The following is a 16,075-nucleotide window of genomic DNA, read 5'->3' as shown; positions in this document are numbered from 1 at the left end:
TGTAGACAATTTATGTATTCATTAGAATAACTTATAATAATCTTTATTGTCACATGTAGGCTTACATTAACATTGCAATGAAGTTACTGTGAAAAGCCCCTAGTTGCCATATTCCTGCGCCTGTTTAGGTACACTGAGGGAGAATTCAGAATGTCCAAATTACCTAACAGCATGTCTTTCAGGACTTGTGGGAGGAAACCGGAGCACCCGGAGGAAACCCACGCAGACACGGGGAGAACGTGCAGACTCCGCACAGACAGTGACCCAAGCTGGGAATCGGACCTGGGACCCTGGAGCTGTGAAGCAGCAGTGCTACCCAGTGTGCGACTGTTCTGCCCACATTTGCAAATGAAAAGGCAATGGGTGGGATTATCCGCCCCACTGCACCAGTTTTCAGGTGTGCCCGCCGGCCAATGGGGTTTCCCCATTATGGGTAGCCCCACGCCATTGGGAAATCCCTGGGTGTGGGTGCACTGCCAGTGCAATGTCAGATTGCTGACGGCGGAGAATCCAGCCTATTGAAACTAAGCTTCTGTTGAACAATGGCCTTGGGTGAGATATTCCCAAACAATGACGGTCATTTTTGGTGGGAAAACTGGTGAGAATGCTGCTGATTGCTCTGGCACGATTCCCATCACCATTCCCCCACACTTGGTCATTTTATTGGAGCTTGGGGAGATTCTCACTGAATTCTCCCACCGCTATTTTCTTTCTGGAGTGGGGAGCTGAAGATGTGGGTGAGCTCGGGCACGCACTCCAGATCTCAAAGAAGTTGAAGGTCCCGTCCCCCACAAACCAGCACTGATTCGCACTGGCCTCTGGTGGGGCCGATGAAACTCTGGAGACTCCAGCCTCTAATAGGTTGCACATATTTCAGTGCGAGTCTGGTTCACTCCCTGACCCAGATTGCGTTGGATGCAGCTGGATGGGAGTATTCCATTCTGAGCCCGGCACGAACTCCGTTTAGGGGATCTTGCATTATTAACAGGGAGGGGCGCAAGGCGCAACAATGGGGGTGGGGGATAATCGCTGCCCTTGGGCTGGATTCTCCGATCTTGAGACTTCTGGCGTGGGAATAGTGGTGTTTTACGACAGCAAAAATGGTGTAACAGCTGCACCTAAAATAGGCTAGCACCGTTGGCATGTGGAACTCACCGGTTCCAAGTGAAATGGTGCCGGATTCGTCGGGTCCGTGATTGGCACACATGAGACTCTCTTGCCGCAGCCGCACTTAAACAATCCCCCTTCCCCCTCCCCCTCCCCCTCCCCCACACACAGACACACACAGTCCCTGTCAACAAGATGGTTGGAAGGAGAGCAGTGCCATGGTTCAGGGATGCTGAGCTGGACACCCTCCTGGACGCCGTGGAGGAGAGCAGGATGACCGTGTACCCCAGCCTGGGAGGAAGGGCGTCGCCGTGCCTGGGAGCAGGTGGTAGATGCCCACGGCGCTGACCGCAATGTCGTCTGGACTGGCATCCAGTGCAGGAAGAAACTGCACGACCTCCTCGGGGCGACCAGGGTGAGTAGACGACACTGGCCCTGGCACCACCCCCCACACACATGTAACCCATGCCAGCCGCAATGGCCGGGTGCCCTGGCCACGGAGACCATCTACCGAACCCCTGGGCTGCATGCGCCGGACTGCCTAACTGTGTCGTTGTTTATGTTTTCCCCCCCCCCCCACCCCCCAGGAGAAGCCGCACACAGACTAAGGGGGTCCACCAGACCTGCGGCCCCTCACCATGCCCAAGCAGAGGGCACTGGACGTGGTCGGCAGCCCTGAGGAAAGGGAGGTTGCCGACGTTGAGGTCGGCGTCGGATGAGCAAGAGAGAACCCCTGCTTAGTTGCGGACACATTTGTGGACCCTCACTCCTCACTACCCCCTCCTCCATTCCAGAGACCCCCCGCCCCTAGCCAGAGCCATTGCCCCCCCCCCCAGACAGCCGAGCAGCCTGAACACCAGCCCTCTGCCCGACACCCGGGAGACCCTTGAGCTCGGGCCGGTGGAGGACACTGACTTCTCATCACAGCTGTCTACTACACCCACCACCAACCCAGAGACCATCACCCCAGTTGTCACATTAGTCCAAGAGGCTCCTGGGACACTTTGGTGCTCACCACACATCGCACCCGGTACATCAGATGGATGTAGAAGCAGACCAGGCGCCGGACGGAAGGAGGGCAGCCCAGCCCAGGAACCAACTGCCGCCCAGACGGGTGCCGGGCTCCTGGAACATCCAGTGCCACCCACAGTGGAGATGCAGGCAGAGACCCAGGGACTACGGGAGCGGATGACGGCGGGCTTCCAGCACCTGCAGGAGCAGGGGGTGGTGCCAGTCATGCCTGCCAGTCCAACACCGCACGGCTGATGTCCGCGGTGGAGGCAATGGGGGTGACGGTGTCAGATATGGGTCAGCGTGTGCAAGGCCTGGGGCATTCTGTGCAGGCAGGGTCCGAGGCCCAGGACAGGACTCCCTCTCACAGGCAGCCATGTGCCAGAGCCACCTGGACATCGCAGTGGCACTCCTCAGCGTGGCCTAGTCACAGCAGGCCATGGCTGAGAGCCTCGGCGGCAATGCCCAGGTACTGGCCGGCGTGGTGCAGGCTCCGAACTATTAGCCTACCCCACCGCCTGTCTACCACCCACCCCCATCCTGTCATTCTTTCAGTAAAATAAATGAATTTTTGTTTGAGAACATGAGGTCAATGTTAGAAATGGTCAATAAAAGGTTTTCTGTTCAACTTGTGTATCTGGCAGAGTTCTCACAGGCCTGACTCACTACTAAGCTGTTTATTAACCAAGCTGAACTGATTTGCATTTGGGCCCAAGCAGATTTTTGTCAATAATTTAGATTATCGCCGGTTGCAGCTATGCAGAGCTAAGTCGCACGTTCGGCAGCTCCCGCTTGGAACGGACTTTTGGGCTCTTTTCAGGGCCCCCAACGGCATTTTTTCGACATTTCCTGGTGTGGGAAGACGACTGCAACATTCCCCCGACAGTGTATGGCTTGGACCAGGAGCAGGGCGACTAAAAAAAGTGGTGGTGAACCCAAAGAAAGTGCGAGGGAAGAGCAGCAAGATGGCGGCGGGCGGGGACCAGGCAGCGTGGATGCAGTGGGTGCAGGAGCAACAGGAGGTTATCCAGCGCTGCTTCAGGGAGATCAAAGCGGACCTGCTGGAGCCGATGAAGGCTTCTATCGACAAGCTGCTGGAGACCCAGACGGCCCAGGGCGTGGCGATCCGCGAGGTCCGACAAAAGATTTCCAACAACGAAGACAAAATCTTAGGCCTTGCGGTAAAGGTGGAGGCGCACGAGGAGCTCCACAAGAAATGGCAGGAATGGTTTGAGGAGATGGAGAGCCGGTCGAGGCGGAAGAATTTGAGGATCCTGGGCCTCCCGGAGGGGCTGGAGCGGCCGGACGTGGGGGCCTATGTGGTTACCATGTTAAACTCGCTGATGGGAGTGGGGTCCTTCCAGGGGCCCCTGGAAGGGGCCCAGAGAGTGCTGGCGAGGAGGCCCAAGGCCGCTGCGGGCGGTGCTGATGCGGTTTCATTGGTTCGCTGATCGGGAGTGCGTGCTCAGGTGGGCCAAGAAAGAGAGTAGCAGCAGGTGGGAGAATGCGGACGTTCGAGTATATCAGGACTGGAGCGCGGAGGTGGCGAAGAAGAGGGCCGGGTACAACCGGGCGAAGGCGGTGCTGCACAGGAAGGGGGTGAAGTTTGGCATGCTGCAGCCGGCGCGACTATTATTTTGAGTCCCCGGAGGAGGCAGGGGCCTTTGTTCAGGCCGAGAAGCTGGACACAGATTAAGGGTCGGGATGGGTGGTCGGGGATTGCTGTTGGTGTGTTACATTTTGAGGGGGGGTTCTTTGCTCTTGTTTCTTTTTGGTTTGGTTAGGGTGGGTTGGGCACTGTTTTGGTTGGGTCTGTCGGGTGGGCTCTGGGAGTAAATGGAGTAGGCATGGATGACCAGTAGGGGGGATGGGACCCCGCGAGGGAGGGTGAGGCCCGAGTCGGGGGTGAGGGGACTGAGCCTGTAAAAGGAGCAGCGTCAGAGGTGGCGGGGCCGGACAGGTGGTAAGCGCAGGCTTTTTCCCGCGTTGGAGGGGGTGGGGCCGGGGCAGGGAAGCGGGGATTGTTTCCCGCGCTTGGCATGGAAGGGGGAGGCGGAGAGCTTGGTGATGGGTTATGGAGGAGGAGGGTATGTCCCACAACTGGAGCAGTCGAAGGGGAGGCGGGAGTGGCCGGGGTCAGCAGGAGTCAGCTGCTTTGCGGGAATGCAACGGGGGGAGCAAAGCAGCTAGGAGGGATCCTAGGTGGGGGTGGGTGGGTGGGGGGGAACCGGGTTGCTGCTGGTATGGTCAAGGGGGAGCTGGAGCAAGTAGAGGGGGTTGGGACGGGGGTCTGCCACCGTGGGGGCCGGGCGTGGGGTGCGGGCGCGTGGCTGGCCGAGGAGGGGTTATGGCTAGTCGGCGGGGGAGGGGGGCGGGTAGCCCCCTCATCCGGCTGATAGCCCCCTCATCCGGCTGATAGCCCCCTCATCCGGCTGATAGCCCCCTCATCCGGCTGATAGCCCCCTCATCCGGCTGATAGCCCCCTCATCCGGCTGATAGCCCCCTCATCCGGCTGATAGCCCCCTCATCCGGCTGATAGCCCCCTCATCCGGCTGATAGCCCCCTCACCCGGCTGATAACCTGGAATGTAAGGGGACTGAATGGGCCGGTCAAGCGGGCCCGGGTGTTCGTGCACCTGAAGGGCTGAAGGTGGATGTGGTCATGCTCCAGGAGACACACCTGAAGGTGGCAGACCAGGTAAGATTGAGGAAGGGGTGGGTAGGTCAAGTGTTTCATTCGGGGCTGGATGCCAAAAATCGGGGGGTGGCGATCTTGGTGGGAAAGAGGGTGTCGTTCGAGGCGTCGAGCATTGTGGCAGATAATGGCGGTAGGTACGTAATGGTAAGTGGTAAGCTGCAAGGGGAGAGGGTGGTGCTGGTCAACGTGTACGCCCCGAACTGGAACGATGGGGGTTTTATGAGGTGCATGTTGGGTCGGATCCCGGACTTGGAAGTGGGGGGGCCTGATAATGAGGGGAGACTTTAAAACAGTGTTGAATCCGGTACTGGATCGCTCCAGGTCTAGGACGGGTAGGAAGCCGGCAGCGGCTAAGGTGCTGAGGGGGGTTTATGGACCAGATGGGAGGGGTGGACCCTTGGAGATTTGCAAGGCCGGGGGCGAGGGAATTTTTATTCTTCTCACATGTCCATACGGCTTATTCCCGAATCGACTTTTTTATTATGAGTAGGGCGCTGATAGCGAGAGTAGAGGATACCGAGTACTCTGCGATAGCCATTTCGGATCACGCCCCACGTTGGGTAGACCTAGAGCTGGGGGAGGAGAGGGACCAGCGCCCGTTGTGGCGCTTGGTGGTGGGGCTGTTGGCGGACGAGAAGGTGAGTGAGTGGGTCCGAGGAAGCATAGCGAGATACCTGGAGGCCAACGATAACGGGGAGGTCCGAGTGGGGATGGTATGGGAGGCGCTGAAGGCGGTGGTTAGGGGAGACCTAATCTCCATTAGGGCCCACAAGGAGAGGAGAGAGGAAAGGGAGAGGGGGAGATGGTGAGGGTAGACAGGAGTTATGCGGAGGTGCCCGAGGAGGGACTGTTGAGGGAGAGGCGTAGCCTCCAGGCTGAATTCGACCTGTTGACCACCAGGAAGGCGGAGGCGCAGTGGAGGAAGGCCCGGGGGAAGATTTATGAATATGGGGAAAAGGCAAGTCGGATGCTGACGCATCAACTTCGGAAGCGGGATGCAGCTAGGGAGATCGGGGGAGTTAAGGATAGGGGAGGGAGTGTGGTGCGGAGTGGGGTTGGCATGAATGGGGTCTTCAGCGACTTTTATGAGGAACTGTATTGGTCTGAGCCCCCACTGGAGGAGGGAGGGATGGGCCGCTTTCTGGACCAATTGAGGTTCCCGAAGGTGGAGGAGGGACTGGTAGCGGGATTGGGGGCCCCGATTGGGTTGGAGGAGCTGACCAAAGGGATAGGGAGCATGCAGGCAGGGAAGGCACCGGGGCCGGACAGTTTCCCGGTCGAATTCTACAAAAAATATGTGGACCTGTTGGGCCCGTTGCTAGTTAGGACCCTCAATGAGGCAAGGGGGGGGGCTTTGCCCCCGACGATGTCCCGGGCACTGATCTCTTTGATCCTGAAGTGGGGCAAGGATCCCCTGCAGTGTGGGTCTTACAGGCCGATTTCACTGTTAAACGTAGATGCCAAGGTTCTGGCGAAGGTCTGAGCCACGAGAATTGAGGATTGTGTGCCGCAGGTGATCCACGAAGACCAGACTGTTTTCGTGAAGGGGAGGTAGTTGAACGCGAATGTGCGGAGGCTCCTGAACATTATTATGATGCCGGCGGGGGAGGCGGAGATAGTGGTGGCGATGGACGCTGAGAAGGCCTTCGATAGGGTAGAGTGGGGGTACTTGTGGGAGGTGCTGAAGAGGTTCGGGTTTGGGGAGGGGTTTGTCAGGTGGGTTAGGCTGTTGTATGAGGTCCCGATGGCGAGTGTGGCCACGAACAATAGGAGGTCTGAGTACTTTTGGTTGCACCGAGGGACAAGGCAGGGGTGACCCCTGTCCTCCCTGCTCTTCGCACTGGCGATTGAACCCCTGGCTATGGCACTGAGGGAGTCGAGGAAATGGAGGGGGTTGGGGTGGGGAGGAGCATAGGGTGTCGCTCTATGCGGACGACTTGCTTCTATATGTTGCGGCCCCGGTGGGGGGAATGCCGGAGGTAATGAGGATCCTCAGGGAGTTCGGGGATTTCTCAGGGTACAAGCTCAACATGGGGAAGAGCGAGTTGTTAGTGGTTCACCCAGGGGACCAGGAGAGGGGGATTGGCGAGCTCCCACTAAAAAGGGCGGAGAGGAGCTTCAGGTATTTGGGGGTCCAGGTGGCCAGGAGCTGGGGGGCCCTGCATAGACTTAATTTCACGAGGCTAGTGGAGCAAATGGAGGAGGAGTTCAAGAGGTGGGATGTGTTGCCACTGTCCCTGGCGGGTAGGGTGCAGTCAGTCAAGATGACGGTGCTCCCAAGGTTTTTGTTCCTGTTCCAGTGCCTCCCCATTCTTATCCCGAAGGCCGCCTTTAGGCGGGTCCACAGGAGTATAACTGGGTTTGTGTGGGCGCGAGGGACTCCGAGGGTGAGAAGGGTGTTCCTGGAGCGGAGTAGGGATGGGGGGGCGGGGGGGGTGGCACTGCCCAACCTCTGTGGGTACTACTGGGCCGTCAATGCAGCGATGGTGGGTGATGGAGGGGGAGGGGGCTGCATGGAAGAGGCTGGAGACGGCGTCCTGTGTGGGTACGAGTCTGGGGGCGCTGGCAACGGCGCCGCTGCCGCTCCCTCCAATGAGGAATACCATGAGCCCGGTAGTGGCGGCTACCCCCAAAATCTGGGGGCAGTGGGGGCGGCACGGGGGGGAGGGGAGAGTGTGGACCTCGGTGTGCATCCCAATACGGGGGAAACCACCGGTTTGTCCCAGGGAGAATAGATGGAGGGTTTTTGGGGTGGCACAGGGCAGGGATAAGAAGGTTGGGGGACCTATTTGTGGATGGGAAGTTCACGAGCCTGGGCGAGCTGGAGGAGAAGTATGGGCCCCGCCCCCCGGAACAGCTTCAGGTACTTACAGGTAAGGGCGTTTGCCAGGTGGCAAGTGGTGGAATTCCTGTGGCTGCTGCCACACACAGTACAGGACAGGGTGCTCTCGTGGTGGGGGGGGGGGGGTGGGAGGGGAAAGAGGGGAAGATCTCGGAAACTTACCAGATGATGCAGGAGGAGGAGGCCTTGGTGGTGGAGGTGAAAGGTAAGTGGGAGGAGGAGTTGGGAGAGGAGATCGAGGAGGGGACGTGGGCAGATACCCTCGGGAGGGTGAACTCTTCCTCTTCGTGCGTGAGGCTCAGCCTCATACAGTTTAAGGTGCTGCACAGGGCACACATGACCGGGACAAGGATGAGCCGGTTTTTTGGGGGTGAGGACAGGTGTGTTAGGTGCTCAGGGAGCCCAGCAAATCACACTCTTATGTTCTGGGCATGCCCAGCGCTGAAGGAATTTTGGAAGGGCGTAGCGAGGACGGTGTCGGGGGTGGTAGGATCCAGGGTCAAACCGGGCTGGGGCTCGCAATATTTGGTGTGGCAGAGGAGCCGGGAGTGCAGGAGGCGAAAGAGGCCGGTATTTTGGCCTTTGCGTCCCTGGTAGCCCGGCGAAGGATTCTTCTTCAGTGGAGGGATGCGAGGCCCACAAGTGTGGAATCCTGGATCAGCGATATGGCGGGGTTTATTAAATTGGAGAGGGTGAAATTCGCCTTAAGGGGATCGGTACAAGGGGTCTTCAGGCGGTGGCAACCGTGCTTGGACTTCCTGGCAGAACAGTAGACACTGGTCAGCAGCAACCCCGGGGGGGGGGGGTTCTATTTTATTTTTGTTTGTTTACACTGGGGGATCTGAGGGGGTGTATATATTTGCTATGTTTGCTTTGTGTTAATTCCGGGTGTTAATTTATTATTTATGTACAGGGGGGAGGAGGCACGGGGGTTGTTTTATTTTAGAACATAGAACATAGAAAAATACAGCACAGAACAGGCCCTTCGGCCCACGATGTTGTGCCAAACCTTTGTCCTAGATTAATCATAGATTATCATAGAATTTACAGCGCAGAAAGAGGCCATTCGGCCCATTGAGTCTGCGCTGGCTCTTGGAAAGAGCACCCTACCCAAGGTCAACACCTCCACCCCATAACCCAGTAATTCCACCCAACACTAAGGGCAATTTTGGACACGAAGGGCAATTTATCATGGCCAATCCACCTAACCACATCTTTGGACTGTGGGAGGAAACCGGAGCACCCGGAGGAAACCCACGCACACGCGGGGAGGATGTGCAGACTCTGCACAGACAGTGACCCAAGCCGGAATCGAACCTGGGACCCTGGAGCTGTGAAGCAATTGTGCTATCCACAATGCTACCGTGCTGCCCTTAAGAACAAATTAATCTACACTATCATTCTACCGTAATCCATGTACCTATCCAATAGCTGCTTGAAGGTCCCTAATGTTTCCGACTCAACTAATTCCACAGGCAGTGCATTCCATGCCCCCACTACTCTCTGGGTAAAGAACCTACCTCTGATATCCCTCCTATATCTTCCACCTTTCACCTTAAATTTATGTCCCCTTGTAATGGTTTGTTCCACCCGGGGAAAAAGTCTCTGACTGTCTACTCTATCTATTCCCCTGATCATCTTATAAACCTCTATCAAGTCGGCCCTCATCCTTCTCCGTTCTAATGAGAAAAGGCCAGGCACCCTCAACCTTTCCTCGTAAGACCTACTCTCCATTCCAGGCAACATCCTGGTAAATCTCCTTTGCCCCTTTTCCAAAGCTTCCACATCCTTCCTAAAATGAGGCGACCAGAACTGTACACAGTACTCCAAATGTGGTTTTACCCAAGTTTTGTACAGCTGCATCATCACCTCATGGCTCTTAAATTCAATCCCTCTGTTAATGAACGCTAGCACACCATAGGCCTTCTTCACAGCTCTATCCACTTGAGTGGCAACTTTCAAAGATGTATGAACATAGACCCCAAGATCTCTCTGCTCCTCCACATTGCCAAGAACTCTACCGTTAACCCTGAATTCCGCATTCATATTTGTCCTTCCAAAATGGACAACCTCTCACTTTTCAGGGTTAAACTCCATCAGCCACTTCAGCCCAGCTCTGCATCCTATCTATGTCTCTTTGCAGCCGACAACAGCCCTCCTCACTATCCACAACTCCACCAATCTTCGTATCGTCTGCAAATTTACTAACCCACCCTTCAACTCCCTCATCCAAGTCATTAATGAAAATCACAAACCGCAGAGGACCCAGAACTGAACCCTGCGGTACGTCACTGGTAACTGGGATCCAGGCTGAATATTTGCCAACCACCACCACTCTCTGACTTCTATCGGTTAGCCAGTTCGTTATCCAACTGGCCAAATTTCCCACTATCTCATGCCTCCTTACTTTCTGCATACGCCTACCATGGGGAACCTTATCAAATGCCTTATTAAAATCCATGTACACTACATCCACTGCTTTACCTTCATCCACATGCTTGGTCACCTCCTCAAAGAATTCAATAAGACTTGTGAGGCAAGACCTACCCCTCACAAATCCATGCTGACTATCCCTAATCAAGCAGTATCTTTCCAGATGCTCAGAAATCCTATCCTTCAGTACCCTTTCCATCACTTTGCCTACCACCGAAGTAAGACTAACTGGCCTGTAATTCCCAGGGTTATCCCTATTCCCTTTTTTGAACAGGGGCATGACATTCACCACTCTCCAATACCCTGGTACCATCCCTGTTGACAGTGAGGACGAAAAGATCATTGCTAACGGCTCTGCAATTTCGTCTCTTGCTTCCCATAGAATCCTTGGATATATCCCGTCAGGCCCGGGGGGATTTGTCTATCCTCAAGTTTTTCAAAATGCCCAACACATCTTCCTTCCTAACAAGTATTTCCTCGAGCTTACCAGTCTGTTTCACACTGTCCTCTCCAACAATATGGCCCCTCTCATTTTTAAATACAGAAGAAAAGTACTCATTCAAGACCTCTCCTCTCCTATCTCTTCAGACTCAATACACAATCTCCCGCTACTGTCCTTGATCGGACCTACCCTCGCGCTAGTCATTCTCATATTTCTCACAGATGTGTAAAAGGCCTTGGGTTTTCCTTGATCCTACCCGCCAAAGATTGTTCATGCCCTCTCTTAGCTCTCCTAATCCCTTTCTTCAGTTCCCTCCTGGCTATCTTGTATCCCTCCAATGCTCTGTCTGAACCTTGTTTCCTCAGCCTTACATAAGTCTCCTTTTTCCTCTTAACAAGACATTCAACCTCTCTGGTCAACCATGGTTCCCTCACTCGACCATCTCTTCCCTGCCTGTTCCTTGAACAAGTTCCACATTTCACTTGTGTCCTTCCCTGACAGCCTATGTTCCCAACTTGCGCACTTCAATTCTTGTCTGACAACATCGTATTTACCCTTCCCCCAATTGTAAACCTTGCCCTGTTGCACGCACCTATCCCTCTCCATTACTAAAGTGAAAGTCACAGAATTGTGGTCACTATCTCCAAAATGCTCCCCCACTAACAAATTTATCACTTGCCCTGGTTCATTACCAAGTACCAAATCCAATATTGCCTCCCCTCTGGTCGGACAATCTACATACTGTGTTAGAAAAGCTTCCTGGACACACTGCACAAACACCACCCCATCCAAACTATTTGATCTAAAGAATTTCCACTCAATGTTTGGGAAGTTAAAGTCACCCATGACTACTACCCTGTGACTTCTGCACCTTTCCAAAATCTGTTTCCCAATCTGTTCCTCCACATCTCTGCTACTATTGGGGGGCCTATAGAAAACTCCTAACAAGGTGACTGCTCCTTTCCTATTTCTGACTTCAACCCATACTACCTCAGTAGGCAGATACTCCTCGAACTGCCTTTCTGCAGCTGTTATACTATCTCTAATTAACAATGCAACCCTTCCCCCCCCCCCCCCCCCCACCTCTTTTACCACCCTCCCTAATCTTATTGAAACATCTATAACCAGGAACCTCCAACAACCATTTCTGCCCCTTTTCTGTCCAAGTTTCCGTGATGGCCACCACATCGTAGTCCCAAGTACCAATCCATGCCTTAAGTTCACCCACCTTATTCCTGATGTTTCTTGCGTTGAAGTATACACACTTCAACCCATCTCCCTGCCAGCAAGTACGCTCCTTTGTCAGTGTTCCCTTCCCCACTGCCTCACTACATGCTTTGGCGTCCTGAATATCGGCTAGCTTAGTTGCTGGACTACAAATCTGGTTCCCATTCCCCTGCCAAATTAGTTTAAACCCTCCCGAAGAGTACTAGAAAAACTCCCTCCCAGGATATTGGTGCCCCTCTGGTTCAGATGCAACCCGTCCTGCTTGTACAGGTCCCACCTTCCCCAGAATGCGCTCCAATTATCCAAATACCTGAAGCCCTCCCTCCTACACCTTTCCTGCAGCCACATGTTCAACTGCACTCTCCCTATTCCTAGCCTCGCTATCACGTGGCACTGGCAACAAACCAGAGATGACAACTCTGTCTGTCCTGGCTTTTAACTTCCAGCCTAACTCCCTAAACTTGTTTATTACCTCCACACCCCTTTTCCGACCTACGTCGTTGGTACCGATGTGCACCATGACTTCTGGCTGCTCCCCCTCCCCCTTAAGGATCCTGAAGATACGATCCGAGACATCCCTGGCACCCAGGAGGCAACATACCTTCCGGGAGTCTCGCTCGCGACCACAGAATCTCCTATCTATTCCCCTAACCATTGAGTCTCCTACTACTATTGCTTTTCTATTCTCCCCCCTTCCCTTCTGAGCCCCAGAGCCAGACTCCGTGCCAGAGACCTGGCCGCTAGTGCCTCCCCCCGATAGGTCATCTCCCCCCCCCCCAAACAGCATCCAAGACGGTATACTTGTTTTGAAGGGGAACAGCCACGGCGGATCCCTGCACTGTCTGCCTGTTTGTTTTCTTTCCCCTGACTGTAACCCAGCTACTCTTGTCCTGTACCTTGGGTGTGGTTACCTCCCTGTAACTCTTCTCAATCACCCCCTCTGCTTCCCGGATGATCCGGTGTTCATCCAGCTTCAGCTCCAGTTCCCTAACACGGTCTTTGAGGAGCTGGAGTTGGGTGCACTTCCCGCAGGTATAGTCAGCGGGGACACGGTGGTATCCCTCACAACCCGCATCCTACAGGAGGAGCATGTAACTGGCCTAGCCCCCATCCCTCTTACCTTACAGAATATAGCTGCCCTGTGGACTAACTGGACCTCCGCCCTCCGACTCTGCTCCCAGTCAGCTGCACTCTCTGTAAACTCCTGGCTCCCTTCACACTCTTTGAGGAAATGTAGGAAATGAAATGAAAGGAGCACCTTACTCCCTCCTCACCTAACTCCCTCAGTCACCAAACTCTCACTATAGCACTCAAATGCACCAAATTCAGTCCTCCCTCAGTCACCAAACTCTCACTATAGCACTCAAATGCACCCAAATTCAGTACTCCCTCAGTCACCAAACTCTCACTATAAGCACTCAAATGCACCAAATTCAGCACTCTGTATTTAATTCTCTTGGGTTCCTTTTTCATTTTGTTGTTGATATTTTGTGAAAACCTCAATAAAAATTATTTTAAATAAATAATTTAGATTATCTGCAAAACAAAGTCTGATTTAAAGTCTCTTCCATGCCTGCTGCAAAACCAATCCTATGACGGTGGCAATGTCCAAATTACTATAGTGTTGGCTAGATTTTGGGTATATAATGCTGGTGTATGCTTTTTAATGCCACTCACTGACAATTTTTTTTCCCTATTGCTTCTCCCCCGCCCCCCAATCTCCCAATTGTCATTTGCTGGGATGTTTGCCTCCGCTTTTTGAAACTTGTCTTGGTTAAGGATCAGCCACCTTGTGTGAAATTCCTGGGGTTATATTTATATTACCTGGCCCTTTTATTTGATTGTTTAAAATATCAGGAGTCTAGGGTAAATTAGTCTGCTGTTCTTATCCTTACTCTAGCTACGTTTTTAGGAGATGATTTCCTCAGCCATGCCTGTGATTAGGTTGGGCATCATTCCTCTGTCTTGTGATGATTCTCTTGCACTAAACTGGATTCAGCAACTGTTTAACTTCAATTGAATTTTTAATTGAGTTTCTGGGTGTGGGCATTGCTGGTAAGATCAAAATCCATTGGTTATCTACTAGATGGCCTTGAGGGTGGTGGTGAGCTGCTGTTGCCTTGAACTATTGCAGTTTGTGATGTAGGAGCACCAACAAGTGCTGTTAGCAAGGGAGGGCCAGGACCCAGCGACCATGAAAGAATGGTGATATAATTCCAAGCCAGAATGGTGTGTGGCCAGGAGGGGAAATTCCAGCTGGTGATGTTCCTCTGCATCTGCTGCCCTTGTCCTTCTAGGTGACAAGAGGTTTTCGGTTTGGAAGATTTTGTTGAAAGTGCCTTGGTGAGTTGCTTCAGTGCAACTTGTAGATGGTGTACACTGTTGCCACTGTACGTCAGTGGTGGAAGGAGTGAATGTGTGGACTGAGCAGCTTGGTGTTTTTGGAGCTGCACTCATCCAGGCAAGTGGGGAATATTTCATTTCTCAATATTTCATCTTGTGCCTTGTAGATGATGGACAGTCGGGAAGAGTTAGTTGCCGCAGGATTTCCAGCCTCTGGCCTGGTTAAACTTTCTCTTGCTGAAGGTGGTTTTAACCATTTTCTACAGGAAGGATCGAAAATTAATATTTTTAACTTTGTTTTCTTTTGAAAAGGCTCCTGGATAAAAGTGTATAAAGTGATTTATGCCTTCAGCAAATGTTGTCTTTCATTTTGTTGGAATGTCTGAACAATGAATAATGCCTCTCACAGGTCTTGGACAACCCTTTCAATGCTTTTTTTGAGCAGGAGGATGACATTAATAGACTGCCACTGCTGAGATTGATGCTCCCTAAATTCTGTTCACGCAGCACCATCTACTCTCTGTCACCACATTACCTGTATATAACTCCCAGCCCAATTATGTTTTAATTTCTGATCATTTTTGTTTGAATCTCTTCATAGCCTCACACCATCCTATCTTTGTAATTTCCTCCAGCCCCACAATTCTTGGATCTTCATTCCCCCAACTCTGGCCTCTTCTGAATTTCTCCACTCCCTTCCTTCCATCATTGGCAGCCATGTCCTGAGCTCTGGAATTCCCTTCCTAAATCCCTCTAACTTCTCATTTGTTGTTTAAAATGCCTTTGACCAAAGGTTGGTCAGTTTGGTCAATCCCCTAGAGATTGGGGGGGAAGGGAAAGTCAGGGAACCAAGAGGTGAAGTAATCCGTGGGAAGCGTAGATGCTTAGGAATACAAAAAAGCACGAAAAGACAGAACTCCGGAGAGGTTACGATAGTCCCCATCCCACAAAATATGACAGTGTATGGAAAGGCTCAGTAAACCAAGGTCCACCACACTAAGAAAACAAAAAGGGACGGTCAATAGAGAATTAAAGGTGCTATATTTAAATGCGCGCAGTGTACGGAACAAGGTAGATGAGCTTGTGGCCCAGATTGTGACTGGCAGGTATGATGTGGTAGGCATCACAGAGACGTGGTTGCAGGGGGTTCAGGACTGGCATTTAAACATCCAGGGATTCACAACCTATCGAAAAGACAGAGGTGGGCAGAGGGGGCAGGGTTGCCTTGTTAATTAGGAATTAAATAAAATCAATAGCACTAAACGACATAGGGTCAGATGATGTGGAGTCTGTGTGGGTAGAGTTGAGGAACCACAAAGGCAAAAAAAACATAATGGGAGTTATGTACAGGCCTCCTAACAGTAGTCAGGACCAGGGGCACAAAATGCACCACGAAATAGAAAGTGCATGTCAGAAAGGCAAGGTCACAGTGATCATGGGGGACTTCAATATGCGGGTGGACTGGGTAAATAATGCTGCCAGTGGACCCAAGGAAAGGGAATTCATTGAATGTTTACAGGAGGGCTTTTTGGAACAGCTTGTGATGGAGCCCACGAGGGGACAGGCCATTCTGGACTTGGTGTTATGTAATGAGCCAGACTTGATTAAAGATCTTAAAGTAAGGGAACACTTAGGAGGCAGTGATCATAATATGGTAGAATTCAATCTCCAATTTGAAAGAAAGAAGGTAGAATCAGATGTAAAGGTGTTACAGTTAAATAAAGGTAACTACAGGGGCATGAGGGAGGAACTGACAAAAATCGACTGGGAGCAGAGCCTAGTGGGAAAGACAGTAGAACAGCAATGGCAGTAGTTTCTGGGAGTAATTGAGGACACAGTACAGAGGTTCATCCCAAAGAAAAGAAAGGTTATCAGAGGGGGGATTAGGCAGCCATGGCTGACAAAGGAAGTTAGGGAATGCATCAAAGCAAAAGAGAAAGCCTATAACGTGGCAAAGAGTAGTGGGAAGTCAG

This window comes from Scyliorhinus torazame, chromosome 1, assembly GCF_047496885.1.
Source record: "Scyliorhinus torazame isolate Kashiwa2021f chromosome 1, sScyTor2.1, whole genome shotgun sequence".
Classification (NCBI taxonomy): Eukaryota; Metazoa; Chordata; class Chondrichthyes; order Carcharhiniformes; family Scyliorhinidae; genus Scyliorhinus; species Scyliorhinus torazame.
The sequence above is the reverse complement of the archived record's forward strand: the minus strand, read 5'-3'. Positions refer to the sequence as shown.